Here is a 27,531-nt window from a genome sequence, read left to right as displayed (position 1 = left end):
ATATAGGATTGTACACGAGAAAAAGGAATATTGTGTTAGGAGAATGCATAATAAAAGAATCAATCATACAACTGAGAGGGCCAGTTATGGCTTCCCTGGGAAAGTGACTCTTAAGTTGAAAATTTAAGGATAAATTGAATGAATCAGACTTAATACATACTGCAATAATACTTCTGTTTATAAAAATTGAGCCACTAGATACTACTTCAAGTTTAGCTCCAAACAATCTTTTTTTTTTTTCTTTTTTGCGGTACGCGGGCCTCTCACTGTTGTGGCCTCTCCCGTTGCGGAACACAGGCTCTGGACGCGCAGGCCCAGCGGCCATGGCTCACGGGCCCAGCCGCTCCGCGGCATGTGGGATCCTCCCGGACCGGGGCACAAACCTGTGTCCCCTGCATCGGCAGGCGGACTCTCAACTACTGTGCCACCAGGGGAGCCCCAAACAATTAATTTTTGACAGTGAACGATGTATACAAAGTAATGGGAAAGAAAATAGTACATGTGAGAAAGTGAGAGAAAGTCAGTATGACTGAAGGATCTCTGATAAGAAAGGAACCAGAATATCCGGGGTCTTCTAAGCCATAGTTAAGAGTGATGGGAAGGTTTTAAAAGTTTTATAGCAAGTGGATGCCTTAATTATATGTGCATTTTTATTATATCACTCTGTCTGCAGTATATATGATAGTCGAGAGTAAGCAATGTGAAAATTCAGTTAACTGGACTACTGTAATAGTTACTGTGAAAAATGAAGTGGCATTAACTACGATGATAGTAACGGTAGTGATGGAGATTGGTGAATGGCAGTGGTGGTGATAGACTTGAGAAGTATTTAGGTTACACATTTGACAGAAGATAACAATGGATTAACTCTGGACATTAAGGATAAGAAAGAAGTCAGATGTGACTGGAAAATGTTATTTGGAAAATATAAAATCAGTTTTGGACATGAAAGTTTGAGTTTCATTTCAGACATGTAAATGGAAATGTTGAGTATGCAGTTGGATAACCATATCAGAAAATGAGAGTTAAGGTCTGAGATAGATACAGATATAGATATATAGATGTATGTGGGGGTGGGGGTCATTATGAAGTACATGACAACTGAAGAATATATTGTGCATGAGATGGGCAAAGGACCAGTGAGAACAGGACCTTGAAGAATTCAACATGTGGCGACAGGCAAAAGTAAAGTGAAAAGGAAAGGAAAATAAATGAGAAGCACTCACAGATAAACGTGAAAGAATAGAGGAGTCTGATGCCTTAGAAGCTTAAAGAAAACTAAGTTTTCAGAGGGTAGAGTGGTCATTTATGTCAAATTTTGCAGTGAGATCAAGTTAGATGGGGATTATAAAAGTTATTGAATACGGTTAATTTAGGTCATGTGTCAGCATAGAGAGAGCTATTTTAATTTAGTCAATCTAATAAATTGGGTTACGGATGAAGTAAGTTATGAGAAAATAGAGATTTTAAGTATAGATAATTCACTGAGGAAATTTCATGGGGAAACAGAGAAGAGAAAGATGGGTGAAATTTGAAGAAATGTATGGTATGGAGAGAAGAAAGTTTTTGATAGAATAAACCTTATTTAAAAATAGACAGAGATAGATAGATCAATAGATTGAGCTTCAGTACAGAATTTTATTTAACAATCCAACTGAAAAGGAGAAAGAGGACAGGGGTCAAACAATAACATAAGATTTTTGAGAATTCAGTAAAGAATATGGTGGGAACGACAAGTGAAGTGATTGAGGAAAACTTCTTATATAACAAGATAAAAAACAGTAATATATATGACAAAATACTGACTACTGTAATAATAATAAGATGATGGTGATGATTGCTATTGTTTAGTGCTTACTATGTGCCAGTCACCATTCCAATCACTTTACACATTAGATGGGGATATAGGTAGCCTGTAGGCTCGATAACAAAAGGTTGAAAGCATTTCCTTCTGATGGCTTTATTATTCTATACAGTAAGAAGGGAGGTCATACGCTAATAGTGGTGGGATAGTGGGCCTGACGAGGAGAGGTTGCCAGAAATCTGAGAAGCATGACAAAGTTTAAAACAGTCATAAAAATGAGAACGAGTTGAAAACAGAAATATAGTGGAACTGTGAGGCAATGTTTTGGACCTACCTGAAGCTGGTGATCACGAATTTATAGTGATATCAATCTGCTTTGTGGTGTCACTTTCTCTAATATTGCTCAGTAGCTCAGATTTAAAAGAAAAAGGGAACCCTGGTACAGTGTTCATAGAAATGTAAACTGGTGCAGTCACTATAAAAATAGTATGGAGTTGCCTCAAAAAATTAAAAATAGAACTACCATATGATTCAGCTATTCTACTTCTGGGTATTTGTTTCCAAAGAAAACAAAAACACTAATTTGAAAAGATATATACATGCCTATGTTCACTGCAGCATTATTTACAATAGTCAAGATATCAAAACAACATGTGTCCATCAATGGATGAATGCATAAAAAACATGTGATATAGGACTGAGCCAGAGGAGATTAAGATGGCAGAGTAGGAGGACGCAGCCCTACCTCCCACCACTAACATATCAAAAATACAGCTACGTGTGGAGAAATTCTCTCAAAAAACACACTGGACACAGGCTGAAAGTCTCCTATACAACCAAGACTGTAAGAAAGACCCACAATGAGTTGGATAGGAGGGAAGAGAAGTGACCAGCTCAGACCTGACCCTCAGGGCTTCTGCTCCAGTGACTTGGGACCTGACCCCATCCCAAATAGTGGGGTGTTGGCCACTGAGCAAAGGAGAAGCCCTGGCTCATAACCGGCTCTGGCTCTACCCAATCCACCTCCAGTCCTACCTAACACCATGGTGATAGGTGCCAGCCCACCCTGGGCGGGGACATGACTCAGGATCACTTCAGATCCAGCCTTCCCACCAAAGCCACTGGACACAAACAGATTGTATAGGAACACTCCCACACAAGGACACCCCTTCAAGACTGGGATAAGTAACTGTTTGACCTAATTTCATAGAGACAGAGGAAGGTAGGCAAAATGAGAAGACAGAGGAATTGGTTTCAAACAAAAGAACAAGAAAAAAACCTTGGAAAAAAAACACTGAAAAATTTGTCTGGTAAATTATGTAACTGAAATAAAAAACACATTAGAAGGAATGTACAGCAGACTAGGTGATATAGAAGAATGCATAAGTGATCTGAAAGACAGAATAAGAGAAGTCACCCAATCAGAAATGCAAAAAGAAAAACAAATTTAAGAAATAAGAACAGTTTAAGGGACCTCTGGGACAACATCAAACATACCAACATTCACATTAAGGGACCCAGAAGGAAAAGAGAGAAAATGTCAAAAATGTATTTGATGAACTTATGTCAGAAAACTTCCCAAAACTGTGGAAGGAAATAGATATCCAAGTACAGGAAGCACAAGACCCAAACAAAGTCAACCCAAAGAAGTCTACACTAAGATGTATCTTAGTTAAAATGGCGAAAGTTAAAGGTAAAAAAATAATTCTGAAAGCAGCAAGAGAAAAAGCAGTAAAATCTATTTACATCGATGGACAGATCATCCAGACAGAAAATCAATAAGGAAATAGTAGGCTTAAATGACACATTAGACCAATCTGACTTAATAGATATCTATAGGATATTCCATCCCAAAACAGTAGAATGCATGCACATTCTTTTCAAGTGCACGTGGAATGATCTCCAGGATAGACCACATGCTAGGTCACAAAACAAGTCTCAACAAATTTAAGAGAACAGAAATTTCATCAAGGATTTTTTTCCACCCACAATTGTATGAAACTAGAAATCAATTACAGGAAGAAAATGGGAAAAACACAAATACGGAGAGAGTAAACAACATGTTACAAAAAAAACAATGGGTCAATGAAGAAATCAAAGAGGAAATCAGAAAACACCTCAATACAAATGAAAATTAAAACATAACTTTCCAAAATCTATGGGACATATCAGAAGGAGTTCTAAGAGAGAAGTTTATAGTGAAACAGGCCTACCTCAAGAAACAAGAAAAATCACAAACATAAAAGCTTTTGCACAGCAAAGGAAACCATTAGCAAAATGAAAAGGAAACCTACCAAGCAGGAGAAGATATTTACAAATAATATGCCTGATAAGGGGTTAATACTCAAAATGTACAAAAACCACATATAACTCAATGTCTTAAAAACAAACAACCAAATTAAAAAATGAGAAGATGGGAATAGACATTGTTTTGCAAAGAAGATATATAGATGTCTAACAGGCACATGAAAAGATTTTCAACATCGCTAATCATCAGACAAATGCAAATCAAAACAACAATGAGACACCACCTCATGCCTATCAGAATGGCTATCATCAAAAAATTTACAAATAAGTGTTGGTGAGGATGTGGATAAAAGCGAACCCTAGTACACTGTTGGTGGGAACGCAAATTGTGGCAACCACTATGAAAAATATTATGGTTCCTCAAAAAACTAAAAATAGAACTACCATATGATCCAGCAATTCTGCTCCTGGGTATATACATGAATAAAATGAAAACACAAATTTCAAAAGATATATAAGCACTCTAATGTTCATAGCATCATTATTTAAAATAGCTAAAATATGGAAGCAGTCTAAGTGTCCATCAACAGATGATTGAGTAAAGAAGACACACACGGAGTATTACTCAGCCATCAAAAAAATGAAATTCTGTCATTTTCAAAAACATGGATGGACTTATAGGGCATTATGCTTACTGAAATAAGTCAGCCACAGAAAGGCAAATACTCTACATTATCGGTTATATGTGGAATCTTAAAAGTAAAACAAACGAATGAATATAACAAACAGAAATAGACTCACAGATATAGAGAACAAACTAGTGGTTACCAGTGGGGAGAGGGAAGGCGGACGGGCATGAAGGGACTGAGAGGTACAAACTACTATGTATAAAAAAATTAGCTACGAGGATATATTGTACAGCACAGGGAAACAGCCAATATTTTACAGTAACTTTAAATGGAGTATAGTCTATAAAAATACTGAACCACTATGTTGTATACCTGAAAACAATATAATATTGTAAATCAACCATACTACAATTAAAAAAATAAATTTTAAAAAAGTAAGCAAATATCTCTCTTCAAAAGTCTGTAATGGAGTATAGTAGGAAATGAGAGTATTTCAGCTTTTCTCCCACAGTTGATGAAACAAGAAAAGAAGAGAAGGTCTTCTACATGTACTTTGCAGGTAGAAGAAACAACTTGGGTTTTACAAAAGCACAAATCAAGAGGTCCAACATTTGGTCTGATTTTATGGACAACAGGAAGAAAATCCTGGAGTGCCTTGATCAATGACTTAAAAGTTTCTTTTTACAAAGGACCAAATTTTTCACTTAGCAGGCATAATGCAGTATTAAAATGCAAATATTCCTCCGAAGATAACTCTAGGACTTAATTGTCTACCAACATTTAATGCATAAATATACATATGCTATTTGGATGGATTCCAACATGACACTTAAATCTTTCTACAATGTACCCAGTATTGTCCTCATACAGACATTGCTTTAAATCATTAATATCAGATTCATTCTTGAAGTCAGCTTTTAGGGAGGATTTGGGAAAAGGAAAAAACAAAATGACACAAGAAACACGAAAGTATTTACAGAGTGCTTGGATAAGATGAAGAGTAAGAACAGCATACAAAAGGGAAATTAGGAATTTTTTTCTTATTGCCCTCTTTTGCTCTCACTACTGGACCCAATTTAAGGAATTTTAGACTGTATTTCAGAAGAATGGAGCAATATTAACTTTTAATCTGCTTGGGTGTTGTTTAGTAAATTAAGACCAAAATTACCAAATAGGATGCTATCTCATTACCTCACTAAGGCATAGGTGTCTATTAAAATATACGAGTAAAATAGTTAAAATAGTTTGAACGCCATAGTTATATGCGAAAAACCTGTGTAGAAAATCCCCCCAACACCAGTATGATTATTATGTAAGATTTTATACACATAGAATCAAACTTGTAATTACTCTGTAACTTCACACTGCCCTCAAACCAGTGCTTTAAATTTTTCTTAATTTCTGAAATACCCACTACCACTTCTAGCCTTCTCACTTACCCTTCATTTGTGAAGAACATTTACTCTGAGTCTTATCCTCATATATTTCCTGGTGCTTTTGGGGAAATCAATGCTCAGTACCATTTCAATTACTATAGCACAATATTTAAAGAGGATGAAATTACGTATTGCTGTCGTTTCATGAGTCTTACTAGAATGGCTGTAAGTTTGGAGTCTTTCAATAATTCCCATGGTGTTCCATCTATGGGAAGAATGTGATTCAGGTTTAAGACTTGATTATAGCCCCATAAGATAAATTTACTTTACTTTATTGCTCTTCACTGGATGACTGGTAAGCTCAGACATGCCAATTCCCCTTCTTGAATATGAACAATGAATGAGTATGTGTGTTTGACTACTCAGAAAAAAAGATAATTGTTCTCCAAATTGCCTTTAAAGTCCTTGGGATATTATATTTCTATTTGAGAATACTTGAAAAGATTGGAAATCATCATGTTTGAATAACTGTTTCTTAACTATATTACCAATTAAAATATTAGCAGACTTTTTTGAGTTAAACTAATATTTTCTCTATTAAATGCACACTAAAAGTATTCTATATTTACTCTGTTGTTATGATAATGCAATCATTGTATTAATTGCATGACAGTCTAGAGGATATGTAGACATGTTTCTGATTAATCATTTGTCAACATTTTCAAATTTCTCCCAAAGCATTTTAACATAATATGATTATGACTGTTTTTTGGACCTCAGTACGCAGAAAAGTTCCTTCTTCATTTTTTCTTTCCGCAAGTAATGGCTTTCTTATTTTACAGTGGTTTTAATAATGATCAGAAATTTACTGGACACCAATAACTAGTAACTACACCAAACATATTAGCCCTAATTAGCCCTAAAAACCAGAAATAAGTTGTTTTAGATGATAAAGCCAGGGTTAATACTGGTCACCATGCTGATCAGTCCTAGTAGTAAAAGTAGACAATTTGATCAACAGCAATTAGTTTTGGCTTTTTACCCACTGTAATCATCCAGATCCATTTCAGCATAGTGTTAAAATCAATGTCTTTTCTATGCTTTAGATTGTCAATTATTTCTTTCATCACCCAAATGAATCCTGGCCTCTGGTCTATGCATTTATAGCAGTCCAAGCACTACTGACTGCATCTTATAATAATCTACTGGTTTGGTTAGTTTAGGAATTGAGCAATGTGAGGGCAAAGGTCTCATAAAAATATCACTGAATTAATTCCAAAGCTTTAGGAGTTCCCCAAGTCTAAGCCCTCTTCAACGAATCAGCTGTCACAATACATAACAACCATGATCATCAAAATCATAATGTAACTCTGATTCCATTCCAAATAAACTGTAATCAAATATTCTAAATTCAGTATATAGCTGACCATTGAACAACATGAGGTTTGGGGCGCTGGCTCTTGAACAGTGGAAAATCCGCCTATTATTTATAGTCAGCCCTCAGTATCTGCGGTTCCACATCCTCACATTCAACCAACCGCAGACTGTGTAGTACCGTAGAATTTACTTTTGAGAAAAAGTAAATATGTAAGTGGACCAGCACTGTTCAAACCCACATTGTTGAAGGGTCAGTTCATAAACTGAAAGAGGTTAAAACTCTCCTTTTCGTCTTTTCTCAGTAGACAGTGAACACAAATTTATATACAGTTATGATATTACCGTTTCATATAAAAACTTTCATACTTAATAGGCATGTATATCTTATGTACTTACATCAGTAAAATAAAACAGTTGTCAGTTTCCTCCTGCTTGTACCCTTTGATTACTTCTGCCTGAAAAGCCTTCACCCATACTGTCAACCTGGAAAATATCTCCTTGTTTGTCAAGAATCAGCTCATCCATCACATTTTCTGGGTCATGATCCTGAAGTAACAAGTTTGGACCAGCAAGTGCTGTAGGTAATATGTACAAGGTATTCAAAGGTTGGTGAAACTCCAATCTTGCTCCTAAGATCACCTCACACTGCCTGAGTTTGGGTGAGCTTCAGCAAGTTACTTATATTTTCCATACTTCAGTATCCTCAATTTAGAAGGTGAATAAAATACTACCTATTGTAGAGGATTGTTTTCGACACCACTTAAGAATATACGTAAATCGTTTCAAAGAAGGCCTAATACATAATGGGTGCTCAATAAATGTTAGGTATTAATAATATAATCATAAAATCAATGCATAAGTATCTTTAAGGGAAAATATTAAATGTACAAAAAGAAAAGTACAAAGGAATTACAATGAGGATTCAAACATGAGAAAAGACTGTATTAGTAATCAGTAAAGGTTCTATCACTGCATATAATGTGAGCTACCTGTAATTAGCATTAGTTAATATTAAAAGACTCTATTTCCCTCTTGAATACATTTCTCAAAGTATCTTCTTCAGCTCTTTTACTGAAGCATACTGGGGTGGGCCAAGTCACTGGCCAGCAACATTTGCTATTCTTTGTAAAATAAGTCATCACATTCATCATTGCAATAAAGAACTATGTCTATTCCAGCACCATTATCTCCCCTCAGCAGCTGATTAAAATGTATTCTATCTTGTCATTCACGAATTTTTCTACATATTAGTGGTAAATTGTGGCAAAGACTGTTTCAAGTAACAAATAATTTATTATCAAACTATGTGTATAGATGAAACCGAAGTCAGACATTTTCTTGAAGCTGCTTGGATTGAATGACTCACCAGGGTTCAAAGTTTACACCCATTTATTCTTAAGGGTTACTCTGTGAAGAAAAATCCAGGCAATATTTTGCAAATCGACTCTAAGATATGTTCACTTTTTGAAAGATAAATTATTTCCCCCATATTTTCTATTATTATCCAGATAGCACTTGGGGAGGGAAGCTTTTAAATAATGATAAAACTAACACTTTATGATCTATACTTGTGAATTCTTTACCATAGCCCAGTGCAATGCATGCTTTAGGCCCTGAAAGTTTTCTGTTCTGTCCCTGATTCTGATCTTTGCATCCATTTAAATCTTTTTCCAGACTTCACTGAATTAAGGTATTTAAACAGGACTGATGTTAAGTACTAAATGAGAAAAGTACTATAAAGCTAAGGAGCCCAGTCAAATGAGTTTGAAAAATAAAGATAGATGGCAACTATTAGAGAGTCTTCTGCACTCGAACCACACTGTTCATGCTTATGTTTTGTTTGATAACTGGCTCATTTTCAGACGTACATATGCTTTGGGAGGTAAATATAATATGCTAAACATGCTGTATATACTTGGACTACGGATTTATATTGGTTCTAGTCCTTCTCAGTGAAAAAAGCCAGAGTGTGCATGCACCCCACCCCTGCCCACCAATACACAGGTGAGAATAAACTGATACAGACTTGGAACAATACATTATGTTGGATCTTACATACATTTTTCCATACTGAGAATTCTCTTTTCTAGGTTAAGAAGTACAATATAATTAAATTTTTGTGATTATTCATTTGATTATCCCCTGTTGTGTGTTGAATTTGTCTCCCAAGAGATGCTGAAGTCCTAACTTCCATTGCCTATGAATGTGACTTTATTCTGAAATAAGTCTTTGCAGATGATCAAGTTAAGATGAGGTCACCAGGGTGGGCCTAATCCAATATGACTGCGTCCTTAAAATAAACTGAAATTTACATACAGAGATAGACACACAAAGAAGGAAGATGACCTGAAGCCAAGGGGAGAACCCTACCTACAAGTCAATGAATACCCCAGGCTACCAGAGTCAGAAAACACAGTCTCCTTCACAGCCCTCAGAAGAAACCTACCATGCTGACATCCTGATTTTCAGACTTCTAGTCTCCAGAAATGTGAGACAATAAATTTTTGTCATTTAAGACACCCAGTTTGTGGTACTTTGTTATGGCAGCTCTAGAAAACTAATACATCCCACAATACAAAAAACCACAACGGATTTGAAATTTCAATATTAAGATGACTATCACCCTTATGATTCCTGAAATAGTTACAATTTTTGTATACACTATGCCTATTCTACCCCCATTTCCTAATGGCTCATGATTTCTACATCATAAAAAACACATGACCATACATACTATACTCTCTCCCGATTTTCATTCAGTCTTAGTTTTATAATTATATGTTTGATATTCATGACCTATACTTAAGTATTTGTCTATCATTTTAGTTGTCTGAAGCTTATTATCTAGTAGATTCTTTAGGAGGAGGTTATTAGGAAAATATTTCTTAATTCATTTAATTTTGATAATTCTTTGATCCCCTTGCACTTAAAAACAGGTTTTGCTGGATATGAAATCCTTGGCTCAAATTTTCTTTCCTTGAACCTCATTTCTTCTGGCATAAAGTGTTGCTGTCGACAAGCCTGAATGTTATCTAACTTTTTTCCTTCATAAGTTACTTTCTCTTTTTGCCCAGGTGTCCAAAGGATTTTTTTTTCTATGACTTTAAACTCCATTTATTTTACTGGTTATTTACTAGGACATCTCTTGATGTTGATCATTCTGGGTCAATATTCTCAAGTATGTGGCATGCTTTTTTCTAATATGTGTGTGTGTGTGTGTGTATATTTATACATATTTATATGTTTTGGGAAAATATTCATAAAGGAAACTATTTAGTTTTGGTTATAGTTCCTTGCTTTAGGGTTCTTCTAATATTCTTATTATGCTTATGATGGACCTTCTTAGACTACCTTCAATATTTTCCATTTTCTCTAACCTTTGCCTATTTGTCAAAAAATAAATCAATTGACCTTATACGTGTGAGTCTACTTGAAGTCTATCTGCTCTTGTATCCTTGATCCAATACAAACTGTCTTGATTTTTGTATCTTTACAGTAAGCTTTAAAATCAGTTATGGCAAGTTGGCAACTTTGTTCCCCTTTTTCAGAGGTATTTTGGGTGTTTTAGCTATCTTACTTTTCCAACACATTTCCAAATAAGCTCATCAGTATCTATAAAAAAGCCTCCTTGGATATTTATTGGAATTGTGTTGAATTTGAAGAACAATTTGGAGCTGAATGACACTTTTAACAATTTTGACTCATGAATATGATAACTCTTCAGTTATTTAGACATTCTTCGATTTCTCTGAGCAAAATTTTGTAGTTTTCAGGTCTTGTAAATAATTTGCTAAATTTATTCCTAATTACTTTAGTTTTTATTCTACTGGAATTGATCTCTTAAAATTTTAATTCCAACTATTGCTAGCATAAAGAAATCTAACTGAATTTTCTGTATTGACCTGTATCCTGTGATCTTGATAAATTAACTTTTTAATTATTTAATTTCCAACAAAGGAAACGATAAGCAAAACAAAAAGACAACCTTTTTGGAGACAGATCCAAAAACATATTGCTGCAATTTATGTCAAAGAGTGTTCTGCCTATGTTTTCCTCTAGGTGTTTTATATTATCTGGTTTTACATTTAGGTCCTTAATACATTTTGAGTTTATTTTTGTGTATGATGTTAGAGAATGTTCTAATTTCATTCTTTTCTATGTAGCTGCCCAGTTTTCCCAGCACCACTTATTGAAGATATTGTCCTTTCTCCATTGTACATTCCTGTATCCTTGGTCATAGATTAATTGACCAGACATACAGATGGCCAAAAGGCACATGAAAAGATGCTCATCATCGCTAATTATAGAGAAATGCAAATCAAAACCACAATGAGGTACCACCTCACACCGGTCAGAATGGCCATCATCAAAAAGCCTACAAATAATAAATGATGGAGAGGGTGTGGAGAAAAAGGAACGCTTTTGCACTGTTGGTGGGAATGTAAATTGGTGTAGCCACTGTGAAAAACACTACAGACGTTCCTTAAAAAGACTAAAAGTAGAACTACCACATGATCCTGCAATCCCGCTCCTGGGCATATCCAGAGAAAACCATGGTTTGAAAAGATACATGCACCCCAATGTTCATTGCAGGACTATTTACGGCCAAGACACGAAAGCAACCTAAGTGTCCATCAACAGATGGATGGATAAAGAAGATGTGGTGGGCTTCCCTGGTGGCGCAGTGGTTGGGAGTCCGCCTGCTGGTGCAGGGGACGCGGGTTCGTGCCCCGGTTCGGGAGGATCCCGCGTGCCGCGGAGCGGCTGGGCCCGTGAGCCATGGCCTTTGAGCCTGCGCCTCCGGAGCCTGTGCTCTGCAACGGGAGAGGCCGCAGCGGTGAGAGGCCCGTGAACCGCAAAAAAAAAAAAAAAAGAAGATGTGGTATATACACACGATGGACTATTACCCAGCCATAAAAAAGAATTATGGATGGACCTAGAGATTATCATATTAAGTGAAGAAAGCCAGACAGAGAAAGACAAAATATTATATGATATCACTTATATGTGGAATCTAAAAAAAAATAGACAAATGAACTTATTTACAAAACAGAAATATACTCATAGACATAGAGAACAAATTTATTGTTACCAAAGGGGAAAGGTGGGGGAGGGATAGATTAGAAGTTTGGGAAAATATACATACTACCATATATAAAATAGATAACCAACAAGGACCTACTGTATAGCATGGGGAAATATACTCAGTATCTTGTAATAACCCATAATGGAAGAGAATATAAAAAAGAATATATTTACATATATGTGTAACTGACTAACTTTGCTGTCTATCTGAAACAGAACATTGTAAATCAACTATATTTCAATAAAAAATCAAGAAGATTCAGTGTAAATATATACAATGGAATATTACTCAACCATATAAAAGAATGATATCTTGCTACCTGGGACAACATGGATGGACCTACAGCATATTATGCTAAGTGAAATAAGACAGAGAAAGATGAATACTGTGTGATTTCACTTATATGTGCAATCTAGAAAACAAGACAAATGAACAAACATAACAAAACAGAAACAGAATCATAGGTACAGTGAACTAACAGGTGGTTGCCAGTGGGGTGAAATAGGTCAGGAAAATTAAGAGGTACGAACTTCCAGTTGTAAAATAAGTGAATCACAGAGATGAAAATGTACAGTATGGGAAATACAGTCATTAATAATGTAGTATCTTTGTATGGTGAGAGATGGCAAATTAGACTTATCATGGTGATTATTTTGTAACACAGACATACTGAATCACTATATTGTACATCAGGAACTAACACAGTGTTGTAGGTCAATTATCCTGCAAACAAACAAACAAAGTCACAGAAAAAGAGATCAGATTTGTAGGTACAAGGGGTTGTGGGGAAGGGGGTATTAGATGAAGGTAATTAAAAGGAACGGATTTTCAGTTTAAGATAAATAAGTACTAGGGATGTAATGTACAACATGATTACTATAACTAACATTGCTGTATGTTAGATATGAAAGCTGTTAAGAGAGTAAATCCTAAAAGTTCTCATCACAAGGAAAAAATACTTTGTTTTTCTTTTATTTTGTATCTATATGAGATGATGGCACACGGGCTTCAGTAGTTGTGGCTCGCGGGCTATAGAGCGCAGGCTCAGTAGTTGTGGTGCACGGGCTTCCGCCGCTCCGCAGCATGTGGGATCTTCCCGGACCAGGGCTCGAACCCATGTCCCCAGCATCAGCAGGCAGATTCCCAAGCACTGTGCCACCAGGGAAGTGACGTACCCCACAAATGTTTCCTTTTTCCTTCCTCCAGCCAGTAAGAGGAAGGGATTCTTCTCTGATATTTACTATGGGAATTTGGTCAGGCTCTTAGAGATCAATCTCACAATATTGTGGAGTCCCCAGGCCTGGGTTCCCCTGAAGTTTTTCACTCTCAGAGTTGTCCGCACAGAGCCTCCAGCAATTCATCAATTACAGTGCAGGTTTTCCTACCCCAGCACTGGTTCTCTGGGTAGTTAGTGCTCACGCGTCTCTGTCCGGTAAGCCATGGCTCCCTGTATTCACCTGTCTGACTCTAATCTTCACGATAGCAGCTTGCCCTGTGATCTCTCCTCCCATAGATCCAGGAAGAGTTGATTTTTTCAGTCTGTTCAGCTTTACACTTGTTATTCGGACAGAGTGGCACTTCCAAATTCCATACATGTGGAACTAGAAACTGGAAGTCGGTTTTCAGGAATCAGAGACACCAGGATGCTTCAGCCCCTTTAAATCTCACCAGTGTCCTATGCAATCACTCATTATGGAAGAGCAAATCTCATTCTTTTACTTTCGGACCCAAAAGTCACCTACTACGATTTCCATTGAATTATCTATATTACCTATTTTTCAGATCTCCTGTTCTCAAGTCCTGCACAGATTCTAATATCACGTAGGTTATGGAACTATCTTCAGCTGCTTGTAACGTGCAATACGGCGTAGGGATAGCGTGTCACATACTTCGGTTGCAATGTTTTCCATGCGTTGTTAGTCTTAATACTTTTACACAGGAATTTGGAGAGATTTTAAATCTGTGTTGTTACTGCCACCACATCCCCAGAGTCCTCCAAACAAATACACTTTTGAGAGTGAAAGGTGATGGTATTATAAATTATTCTGTGCCAAAAGGCAGAAGAGCTGCTCTAGTCAAACTGAAATGTTTGGCCATTCTACCTACAATCTATGGATAAAATAAATAATCCTTAGCTCGGTACACACTGTCGTTAAAGATTTGTACCTACTTCCTTCTTCATTACATTGCCTTCACTCGTTCATATGCACTCTATTCATTAAAATGACCTACGTGCAGTTTCTCTAATAAGCAGTTTCTTTTCTGAATTGCACCAAATTAATTGAAAGATTAACAGAGATATTTCAGCATGATCCACTATCTCTGAGAGATCCTGTACTAGTCATAAGGTGCTTAGGAAGGCTTTCTGACTGTCACTTTTTCCAAGTTTCAATGCTAATCATGGAACTGAAACTTAAGTATTGGTGAAGGTGGGAGAAGTGTTACAGCGTTAATTCATTGTCACTTGCTTTTGCTGGGCTTAAGACACCAAACTTCAGCCTCTCCAAATTATGTCATGGTGTGTATCTTCAGACCAAAAGCTGAGCTCATGTAACTTCATGATTTCAGCAGTGGAAATAAACGTGTTTCCGTATCTTAGTTTAGTGTGGGTTAGCTAAATTTGTTATTCATCATATTTAGATGTTTAAAAGTAGAGGCTTATTTATTAGGAAATTCAATGGAAAAGTAGAAAGTAATAGCATCCATCACTCATATTATCTAATCTCCTACTTTAGTTCCAAAAGCAAGATACTTTTATACTGTGGGAGACTCCACTTGGCAAAGGATATTAGTGACTTCTCTTGGACAATATCTTGCCCAAGAGAACAACAGCTTAGCCTCTCTACCTCTTGTAGCTTGGTGAAGGGGATGAGTCCAAGGAGTTGACCTTCAGGGCATGAATTAAAACATAGGACATGCTTCCTTCAAGCCAAGTCTATGATGATTGCTCAGTTGCTTCATACAGCTTTTGTTGTGTTTCTGTCTTCATAAAGAGGCTATTCTTACCATTGATCCTTCTTATCTAAAGATTGTGCATAAGTCATAATTCATTTAAAATTAGTTTATCCACTCCTAAGACTAGTTTATTATTTAAAAATATCTAAATCTTATTTAGTGAAGTAGAGTTTGTAAGATCTGAAGCAAAATATGGAAGCATTTACTAAAGAGAATGAGAGTTTATCTGCTTTCTTTATTTAAAGGGAACATTCTAAGTCTCAACATTTTAACTTTTTGATGATTATTTCTTTATTTCCCATGGCAAAATAATAAAAATATTTACAAAATCCATCTATACTCTCATGTATATATATCAATATTTTCTGTAAATTCCATTCCACTTAAGATCCTTTAACCACTTTCCATCTACTCCTTCAACATTTTTAATAACAGTGTCTTTCTCATCCACCATGATTCTGCTAATTTTCAGTGTTCTGTTTGTCCTTAGCACTTTGTGCATACATCTGTGAACCCTTGTGATAAAGTGGTTTGATCAGATTTTTTCTTGTTCTCCCAACTAGGCTCTCACTTCCTTGTGGACACAGGCGATACCTACTAATCTTTAGATTTTCCAAGTATAGCACAGTTGTCAGACATATAGGCAGAATTCAATACACAAGCACTCATTTTATGAACATTGCTAAATTGTACATATATATACAAATAGTACATTATATCAACCAGGATCTATTCAGGGGAACTGAAGCCTTAGCAGACATTTCAGCAGAGAGAAATTTAATATAGAAATTTGGTCCCATAGGTGCTGAAAAGCTAAAAGAGCATAAAAGAAACACTGAGTAAAACCAAAGATAGTAATTGCAGAAAGTAACTATCATCTACATTGCTTGGGAAACAAAAAGGAAGAGGTGAAATTGCTGACATTTAGAAGCTCAAAGAACAAGCTCTAGAGACAACTCCTGCTTAGACCTCTGAGGTAGAGGTACTACTACCTTTGGGAGGGTATGCTAGGGTTATCTCTCGGAGCCCTGAAAGAGCCTGAAGATAATTACTTCTGCCAAAGCATTGCTGACAAGAGGAAAAGAACAGGGAGAAGGTCCTTCTGCCCTTCTCCTGCCTTTCAATCTCTATCTGGCGTCTCCTATTGACCGAACCTACAGCAAGCCATTTGGCAAGAAGTCTAAGGAATGTAGTTTGTAGGGTCCCAGCGTCACAAATCAGGGTCTAGAAATGCAGGTGTGGATTTTAAGACAATAGGAAAAGCAATTGGTATACCTGATTTGGTCAGAATTTGAGTTTTTTTTGAACACAGTTTAGGTGCAAGGGAAGGAAAAAGAACTCTGATTTTTCAAATATCTACCAAGCACCAGATACCATTTTAAGTTCTAAAATATGAATCATTTATGAATCACTGAATCATTCAACGATTCATGAATGATATGAATCATTCAACAAGTAATTATTGGGCACATTTCCAGCCACTGCAAAGACCCTTCAAGTGCAATGGTGAAAAGATAGGCATTATCCATTCTTTCATGGAATTCAAAGACTTGAAAGAAAAATGGGCAAATAACTGTGTGATTATGATAACATGTGTATCTATCTAACTTAAGTCATGTAGCCACCTTGAAAGAGAGTCAGAAAAGGAAACGAAGGATAAAGAAGTCATTCAATTTTTCCAGGGTCATAGATACCAAGTGGCACAGACAAGATCTGAATCTAGAGCTGTAGGCCTCTGAGACTCATGTCTTTACTCAGGCCACCGCTCTTCTTGCTAGGTGAGAGAAGTATGGAGTGGCAGCTTATCTGTTGCTACTGCCAAGTTCTGCAAGCTCACATAAGGAAAAACTAAGCAATAAGTTATTTGATTTGACTGTTTTTAGCTTCCTCCAAAATGGAAAATAAATATCTTACGTGGATATCCATGCCAAGGGAAAATTCATTTTCATTAGTCTTATCAAAGTTCTTATACTCTACATCTGTACAGCCACATTAGATTCTGCTTTCTTGCACTTGTGGCTAACTATACAATTATCCTGTTGATCAGTGGTTTGGGAAAAACTTTTTATTTTATCCTTTCATATGATTCCCTGAAAAAACATGGTGCCAGAATTTCAACTTCACCAAGAAGCATTGCTAGGGGCTACGAATATTCTCTTTTGTGCTCTATCCATGAATTTGAGGGTTCTGTTTGCTTTTGTCATTTGAAAACCTCAGCTCTTTCTGGTGAATGCCTAGTAGATGTATGAACTAAGTCTCTTGGAAAAGAAAGCAGAGTTCATTAGGGCTGAAAGGAATCTTTAATGATCCAAACCATTTTATTTACTCATAAAGAAACTGTGACACTGGAAAAGCTGACTTATCTCAGTCTCCTATTATAAGTCTGTTAGGGGAGAAAAATCTATGATGTCTTGGGAGTGTGACTACAGATATAAGCCCTTTCCACAATATCATATAAGTTAAATATATTCAGTTCTTTGCAACAGAAAAACAACTGAATGAGCTAGTGCAAAACATTTAACAATGCTTAGAGACTTCAGTAATGAGATACAGTTTAGAAATTACTTGGGACCTAGGAAGTAATGGCCAGGGATCTCACTACTTAAAGGGGATGACCTGAACCAGAGAATTTGAGTTGGAAATAGAAATTCAAGGTTAATCTTTTAAACTGGAGAATTCAACTGGGTTGACATTACAGGATAACATTTTGGCAGTTTTGGGAAAGCCGTGGAAGTGTAAGCAGCCTCTTGACCTTAGAGCCTCGTTATATTTTAACCCCTAACCTTTACACTAAATTCCAAGACCCTTAGGCTTCTGCATATTTTCCAAGATCTTTGCTCAGCCTTGCTTACCACACTGATTCTTTTTCTTAGTTTAAGGGAAGGGAAATGGTGAGTATGTGATTAAAGGATAAAGACCTTTTCTCCATCAGTCTTATGACTAGGCTACATGACCAAGACAGCATCAGAAAAGGAGAAGAGTGGAGCCAGCTAGTTTGCACACAGTGGAAGAATGATGAAGACTCTGACCCTTTCCCCAAATGATTAGCTGCTGTTATGTTCCCCCTTTTTTCTTTAAAGACTGTCATGGTGGAGCAGAATCTTTAGAGCTGGTTCTTGGACATGAGTCCGCCTTCTCCCCAGGTTGCCAGCCTCCTAAATAAAGCAACCTTCTTTTCCAACCAACATTTGTCTCTTGAATACTAGCTTTCAAGCCATGAGCAGCCAAACCTGAGTTTGGTAACAGAAGCAAAGGAAATTCACACCAGCATCTTGGTATGGAAGTCTGGTACATGAAAAAGAGGCTGAGAATGTTGTGAAGAGATGGATGTGGTCAGAGTAGAATCTTTTGATAGGTTCTGTATATCTTGATGTGAGATCTTCATGAAAAGAGATAAGGTGAAGTTTTGCTCCTAGAAGTTACTTTAACTATTCAGTGCTATATCAACCAGTAGAATGAAGTTGCTTAATATTTCTTCTTTGCATTTCCAAGTCCTGTTTGAGTAGACATGGAATAAAATTCTTACATTACTGAGATGATAGTTATCTGGCATAAACAAACACATACAAAGCTTATGTCATAAATAAGTTATAATAGGCTAAAAATGGACCAAAGAAGGAAGCAGAAGCCTACTGCGAGTCCTCTTTCTGAGCTAGAGTGATGATCTCTACAAGGGGAGTCCATCTGTTCTACTGATGTTCTGAATTAAGCCATATTTAAAGAGTATCTTTCCTTGCTCTTGTTTTTAATTAGAGAGAGCTAGGTTTCAATCCCAGATCCTACATTAAACTAAGGTGACTTTAAGGAAGTTACCTAATTTCTCTGAGTCTTTCTCTCTTTCTCTTTACAACTGAAATATTTGATTAAGGTTTTCAAAGATTTCCTATGATATTTATTGAGAAATTTGAGATGAAATCCCTAAATCAGTGGCTGGAATAGTATAGGAATTTGACACACCAACACTGCTGAAGAAGTTTGTTTTGATCTGACTCAAAAGATAAGTATGCAGGTATTTTGCTTTCTAATGTTCAACATAGTTCAATCTTTTAGTATACTATCTATTCTCTTGTTTAGACAAAAAATGGGAGAAATCATAAATAGCTCTCATTATGAAAAGAACAGATGAAAAAGTATTATCAGAAAAGGAAGGAGATAAGATGAAGACTGTAGTGGAGATTCACCATGGTAATACTTTGCACATCAATTAGCTTTGATTTGTTCCTTATTGCTTCCCTAAGGGTATAGTTCTTATCTGATGCATGAAGTCAAACCAAAGAAAGGGCATTTTCTTTTTCTTTTATTTTGGAAACCTTGGGAAGTCATTTTATTGGGGAAAAGCTTAAATTATAGGTGGTGTGTTTCCTCTACAATGAAAAGAAAGGACATTTTCATGACTCACATCATGAGAATTTATAAATGAGAGAGAGGAAAAAAAAATCATACAGTTCTCCAGTGACAGATTTACTTTCCTCCCAAGAGAAGAAAATGAATTGAGTTTTATCCATTCATTCTTTTATATAATATTTTGAAGCACTACTATGTATTCTGGAGATCTAAGAAAAGCCAAAAATAAAACAGACACATACCTGACTTATGAAGCTTATAGTCTAGTGTAGAGAAATAAATTAATCAAATGAGATCACACAAATATATAAACTGTAATGAGTCCTACTAGGAAAAAGTATAGTAAATGTTGACAGAATACATCTGGAGAATCTGAGTAAGTCCAAAGATCAGAATCACTCCCATGAGGAAAAGACAAATTGGCCGACATGCGAGAGATGGAGAGGGGTTAACTAGGTCAAAGGGTGGGGAGAGAACTCCTGTATTGGGGGCTTAAGTTAACAGAGAACATGAGACATGTCAGGAATCACATGAGACCACTGAGCTGGAACACAGAAAAAGAAGAGCGCAGAGGCAAAATATGATCTAGGGAATGAAGAAAGAAGCCAGATAATTTAAAGCATGGAGGTGCTGGCAAAGATTTTGTTTCTTACATTAATTCTTGAAGGGCTTTACATAGGAAAGACGTTATTGAAATTGCATTTTTAAATGCTAACTCTGACTACTCCTAAACAATTAACTGGAGGGAGACAGAAGTCGTTGCCGGGAGAAGAATGGTGAGGCTCTTGTAGTTGGCTCAGTAAAGAGATGTGGTAGCTTAAACTAGGCTGATAATGAAAATGGAAAGAAGTAAATGGATTCAAGAGTTATAAAACAGGTTTATTTGCTTAAATTTGTTGGTGGACTAGATATGGGGAACAAGAGATGGTGAGGACAGCTAAGCACTGACTGGGGTCAGAAGAAGGAAGAAAGAAAAAGTAACCCTAAGTATGATAGTACCACTGTAAGCTGACATCACACTCTGACTTCCTTCCGCATGTCCTGGCTCTTCCAAGAAATCCTTACTGAGAGGGAGTAAAAGAAAGTACATGTAAACAAGCAAGGCACGGCCCTAGTAGACTGCCCTTCAGCGTTTTCTTCCACTAGGTGGAACGGTCATATGTGTGGAAAATTTGATGCTGTGGATAATTTTGTGAGTATGTGGATGCAGTTTCTGGTAGCTTGCCTCCAGGATTTCCCCCAAAGACCCTCACTCCCTTTTATAACACGGTCATATAGTCCCTCCCACACTCACAGAGGGCTGGCACCCATGTGACCAACAGAATATGGTGGAAGTGATGTGTTTCTTCAACTAATATTTATTGAACATACAGTGTGTACCAGGCACTCTTAAAAGCCCTTAGGAATCAATAGTGAAATACTCAGTGAGTCAGTAAGTGTAGAAGAAGAAACAGCAACATTTCATATTTTATTATGTGACAATTATAATGAAGGTATACATTGCTGAGGAAAACTGTAAAATTCTATGTGATCTTTAATACAAATAATATTTGTAGTCCACATCCAGCATAATGCTCTGAACTTAGTAGATACTGTAAATGTTGTATTGGATTGATTTAACAATAGAGACTTTTCTATATTTATAACTTAATCAAAATAGGATTAAAAACAGGATGATTCTGTTCTACATTGAATACTTGGCTTTGCATACTGCACTTCATTCACTTATGGCCTATGAAGCCATAACTATTTCACACCTAAATAGAATAAATGCAAGCCAGCCTGTACCTCGTATCTCAGGTTGATGACAGAACCTTAGAACAGCAGTTAGTTTGGAACTAGTCAAGGATTTGTTCATATTTGAGCACAGATCACCCCTATCAGGCATTATGTTTGTTTTCCAAGGACTATTATTTGTTGACATGACCTTTTCTGAAAAAGGACAAGAATGATGATGGCAATTAGCATCGAATAGGGGAATCAATAAAGGTATCTCTCTCTCTCTCTCTCTCTCACACACACACACACACACACACACACACACACACACACACACGGCTTTTAAAATCTCACTAAAAGACTGCATTAACAAATAAACCATAAATATTCTACATAGGTAAATCTGAGCAAGCTACAAAGCTACAGTAATCAAGACAGTATGGTACTGGCACAGAAACAGAAATATAGATCAATGGAACAGGATAGAAAGCCCAGAGATAAACCCACACACACATGGTCACCTTATCTTTGATAAAGGAGGCAATAATATACAGTGGAGAAAAGACAGCCTCTTCAATAAGTGGTGCTGGGAAAACTGGACAGGTACATGTAAAAGTATGAGATTAGATCACTCCCTAACACCATGCACAAAAATAAGCTCAAAATGGATTAAAGACCTAAATGTAAGGCCAGAAACTATCAAACTCTTAGAGGAAAACATAGGCAGAACACTCTATGACATAAATCACAGCAAGACCCTTTTTGACCCACCTCCTAGAGAAATGGAAATAAAAACAAAAATAAACAAATGGGTCCTAATGAAACTTAAAAGCTTATGCACAGCAAAGGAAAACATAAACAAGACCAAAAGACAACCCTCAGAATGGGAGAATATATTTGCAAATGAAGCAACTGACAAAGGATTAATCTCCAAAATATACAAGCAGCTCATGCAGCTCAATATCAGAAAAACAAACAACCCAATCCAAAAATGGGCAGAAGACCTAAACAGACATTTCTCCAAAGAAGATATACAGATTGCCAACAAACACATGAAAGGATGCTCAACATCATTAATCATTAGAGAAATGCAAGTCAAAACTACAATGAGGTATCACCTCACATGGGTCAGAATGGACAGCATCAAAAAATCTAGAAACCATAAATGCTGGAGAGGGTGTGGAGAAAAGGGAACCCTCTTGCACTGTTGGTGGGAATGTAGATTGATACAGCCACTATGGAGAACAGTATGGAGGTTCCTTAAAAAACTACAAATAGAACTACCGTACGACCCAGCAATCCCACTACTGGGCATATACCCTGAGAAAACCATAATTCAAAAAGAGTCATGTACCAAAATGTTCATTGCAGCTCTATTTACAGTAGCCAGGACATGGAAGCAACCTAAGTGTCCATCAACAGATGAATGGATAAAGAAGATGTGGCACGTATATACAATGGAATATTACTCAGCCATAAAAAGAAACGAAATTGAGTTATTTGTAGTGAGGTGGATGGACCTAGAGGCTGTCATACAGAGTGAAGTAAGTCAGAAAGAGAAAAACAAATACCGTATGCTAACACGTATATATGGAATCTAAGAAAAAAAAAAAAAAAAGGTCATGAAGTACCTAGGGGTAAGATGGGAATAAAGACACAGACCTACTAGAGCATGGACTTGAGTATATGGGGATGGGGAAGGGTAAGCTGTGACAAAGTCAGAGAGTGGCATGGACATATATACACTACCAAACGTAAAATAGATAGCTAGTGGGAAGCAGCCACATAGCACAGGGAGATCAGCTCGGTGCTTTGTGACCACCTAGAGGGGTGGGATAGGGAGGGTGGGAGGGAGCGAGACGCAAGAGGGAAGAGATATGGGAACATAATGTATATGTATAACTGATTCACTTTGTTATAAAGCAGAAACTAACACACCACTGTAAAGCCATTATACGCCAATAAAGATGTTAAAAAAAAAAAAAAAAGGAATTCCAGCCATGACAGCAGTAATTTGCTAGCAGTTTAATTTCCACATTACATGTATGTATTTCCATCTATGTATGTATGTATGTATGTAAACTATAGGTTTACCGTTGTTATTAAAGAACGTTTGTAACCCTAAAAGAAACAATAATAATCTGAGCAAGCTAAACTGATTTCCTTAAATATATATCAAACTTAAAGGCTGATAGAATATGCTGGACCCAATTTTACCAGTCAGTTCTAGCTTGGGAAATTAAACACATTTTGTACACAAAATACGCTTCATAGGATAAACCATAAGAAGGACAAGAAACCTAGAGTAGCAATGACGTGCAAAATGTTAAGTGGCTGGAAAAATAATGGAAGCAAAATTAATCTGTCCTTATTTTTAAGCAGTTAATAATGATCTGCATGAAGAGGTAGACAGGAATGTTTTAAATTAGGCATCAATGGACAGTGAATTGAATGAGAATAAGCTGATATTAGCAAATAATGGAAAGGTACCACTGGCTAATATATGCAATAACAACTCATCATGGAATCATAGATGTGAACCCTTCGTGTATGTGCAGGTAACCATGCCATACATGCTGCAATCTCTAGAGGGAGTGCGCAGACTGTGAGGAAGAATCCAGCAGAAAAAGTTAGCCAAAACATAATTTTTTAAGGCATTTTAAGTTACAAAACAGCAGAATCTTGATACTGGTGAGGGTCCTGAGAACATCTCAAACATTCGAAAAGCGCCTAACTTTCTCATAAAATGCAGTAGAACAAGGCTTCTCTGGAGTTCACGTGTAAAGAGCGAATGCCACTCTGAGATGCAAAGAGTAGCCACATTCCCTCCTTCATTCACTAAGGACGCACGCTCTAAATCTAGGGCCCATGACTAATTAGTGACTCAGTGAAGTGACAAATTATATATAACCATATGTCATGCACCTTTTGGGGTCATATACAAATAGTTTTACGAGTGAATCTTCAAAGTCACATTACAATTTTCTGGTGTGCTTATTAAAATGCAAATTTCTAGGTTCAGGGACTCTATATTTTAACAAGCACCCTATATTATTTGGCTACAAGTATCCTTCAGCCTACACAAGAGGTTAATATTAAGTGTGCCATTATAAGGGGATACACTATATCTTGATCCAAGACAGCAAATAGAAAGATACGGTACCTCCAAGGATAACAGATTAGCAATTAAATTACATGTGAGCCGAAAACAAAAATAACATGCTGTATAATCAAGGCATTCCTGAAGGTTTTGGTGTAAATAGAAGACAAGGAAAAGGACAGACCGATGGCCTCTCAAGTTTCTTTCTATGTCAGAATTTTCGTAATGGTAGCGATTATCCTGTAAGACAGTTCAAATTCTGTTGTTTTCCCCTTTCAACTGAAAAGCAAAAATGCTTCATAGTGTAATATAAGAAACCATCCTTTTTTAGCTGAAGAACAAGTAATAATTATAGTTCTACAGATTGAGTGGTAGGATTTCATCAATTACAAAAACCAAACAGCCTGACTTATGATGACAGAGCGCGTAAACAAATCAACATACAGTTTTTGTTGTATGGACTATTCTTTAAAAAATATATCGAGTAGGTACTTAGATAAATGTCTTTTATTTTGTGGCTCCTCCAGTGGAACTGTTTCTGTTGTTAAAGAATATAAGCTTAAGCAGCATTGCCTCCTGCATTGCCTACCTTGCTTCTCAATAGCAGAGAGAAATCTGCTGTAACTTTGGGACTCAGTGGAAAATTAAGAAGCACTAACTACACTGGAGTAGATTATAACAATGTATAATCTCAATAATTCTGCAGTATATGTGATTAAATCACAGTTACAACTGAGCAAAAGAAACCAAAGTAGGAAGAAATAAAATAAGGCCGATATCTCTTAATATAAGATTGAGAAGACTCGCAGCTCAAAGCATACAATTTAATTGAAGAAAAGCAGTGTATTCTTTTAACACAACCTCACTTTGCTCATACCACTGTTTTAGGGAATGCTTTGATTGCAACACTATGTTAGCTAGGGCTGTTTTATCTTTCACCTTATAGAAATGATCCACCATAGCGATTCCCATTAGGCTGTTTTCTAAAGATAGTACCAGCTGGAGGTGAAGCATTTCAAACCTGCTACTTCAGCTCATAGTAAGGTTGACCTGTGAGTGAGGTCTTTCTCACTGCTCTTCCCACAGAGCAGGCAGACTGAGTACCAGCCAAACAGCCAGAATCAGAACAGAATCCCAAGGCACTCATGCTAACATAAGTTATGCTGCTTATGTACTCCTGGAGTAGTAGGAGATGGAGGGACATGTCCAAGTCATCTAGGGAGAGGTCAAAGTTTCAAACACCAAGTGCCGAGGTCAAAGGTAGAATCTGAAGTGTAAGAAAGTGAAGATAGTGGGTACTTTCATTAACAGAGTGACTTTATCATTTCACTCTATCACCCCTTAGGAATTATAGGTATCAGTTAGAGGTCGAAGAACAAACTAAATTTTCTGAGTCCAGTTTAAAGACAACTTGTTAGCTATAGTATTCTCCCAGGGTTGGAAAGAAGCTTGATCACAAGGTCACTCACTAATCAGTCATCTACACTCTAGAAAGCAGAGTCTTCATGGCTTTCCCAGAGCATCTTTTAGAATTAAAAATGATGTCTGTGGTTAACCTGGCATACCATCTTCAGTGACTGATATATTTTTTTTAAGTTGAATTACCAGGGTGTTCTAGCTGACTCAACTTAGGATCAAGATGTTCAGTGGGAATCAAATGGAAAATCTGCTGAGATTCCTTAATGAACTTAATGAAAGGAACACAGATAGTAAAATCAGAATCTAGTCAGTTACTCTTGCTTGTGACAAGGCTTACATTTAAAACCACACCATTTTATTCTCCATGCTTTCTGATACTCATTCAAAAGTATTACGCAAAATAGAAAATAATAAAACATAACAAGGTTAAGATACTAGTCTATGCATGATAAGAGATCAAACTGTAAAAAAAGAGACAGCTATGGTCAAGCACAGAAATTGATCCAAATATCAAATAACATTAAAAAATCAAACAAAGCCTTTCATCTGAATGTTCAGAATTCCTTAAAGCAGTAATTGTCCCGTATCAGAAACCGAGAAGTCTCATAAAGGAGTAATTTTAAGTAGCCAGCATTGCATATAAAGGTCCTGTCAACCTTAAGATTATAGATCAAAAACTAGAGGCAGGGGGAGGTTTTCCAGCTATTTCAGGAGACTGTGGAGTTTCATGGAAAAAGCACTGTTCTCGTGAGCTCTGGACCGTTTTTTAGTTGTTTCAGCTCAGGTAAGCTCCTCTGAGCTTCAGGGTTTTTTTCATCCAAAAGGCAGAAATTATAAGAACCACTAACATATTTTTAGACCAATGTCGTGAAGGTGTAAGAGAAAAGTAAGGTATATAAAAGTGCTATAAAACTGAAAAGCACTGCACGAATATAAGCTGTTATTACTTACCTGAGGAGACAGTCATATTTTCTGTGTCCTGCAGAACTCCTGCTGTTAGTATCAAACAGTCTGGCTCCGATGACATCTTTGTTCTTCTAGTCATCACCTTCTTATCCTTTGACCACTTTATCCTTAGTCTGTCCACACAAGCAAATGTCATCCTCATTGGCACGCCTTCACAAACTAGTTAGGCTTCACAAGCCAAAATATACCAGCAGGTGATTATATGAGAGGCTTATGTTTCTCTTGGAAAGTGATCTTGTCTCTGGTGGCTTCTGAGATACTGTGTCTTGTTGCTGGCTGGACTCCATGGTACACAGGAAACCTAAAGGTTGAGTTGGATCCTTCTCTGCCCCTCGATCAGTTCCACAGTCACAGACGTCTCTTCTGACCCCCAGCCAGCCATCTCAAAGTGATTGCCCAGAGTCAAAAGATATTCCACAGAGAGGCATTGAAAAATTCAGTTTCTGTGAGGAAAAAACAATATTAGAGAATCAATTTTCTATGTCAATAATAACTCCAACTTTTGAGCA

The 27,531-nt window shown here is 36.7% G+C and overlaps 1 long non-coding RNA gene across 2 annotated transcripts in view; it reads right to left on the bottom strand.

The window, feature by feature from the left end:
- The window catches only part of LOC149748939 (uncharacterized), an 801,004-nt gene that overhangs the window by 578,536 nt on the left and 194,937 nt on the right, over window positions 1–27,531 (bottom strand). For both annotated transcript variants that reach the window (XR_016393539.1, XR_016393540.1), the window contains exon 2: window positions 27,008–27,465. This is a non-coding gene — a long non-coding RNA (uncharacterized LOC149748939). The remainder of the gene's footprint in view (window positions 1–27,007; window positions 27,466–27,531) is intronic.

Source organism: Delphinapterus leucas, chromosome 6, assembly GCF_059928025.1.
Source record: "Delphinapterus leucas isolate spDelLeu-1000000601 "Yukka" chromosome 6, BTC_Dleu_Yukka2, whole genome shotgun sequence".
NCBI classification, from domain to species: Eukaryota; Metazoa; Chordata; class Mammalia; order Artiodactyla; family Monodontidae; genus Delphinapterus; species Delphinapterus leucas.
This window is presented reverse-complemented; position numbering and strand designations above follow the sequence as displayed.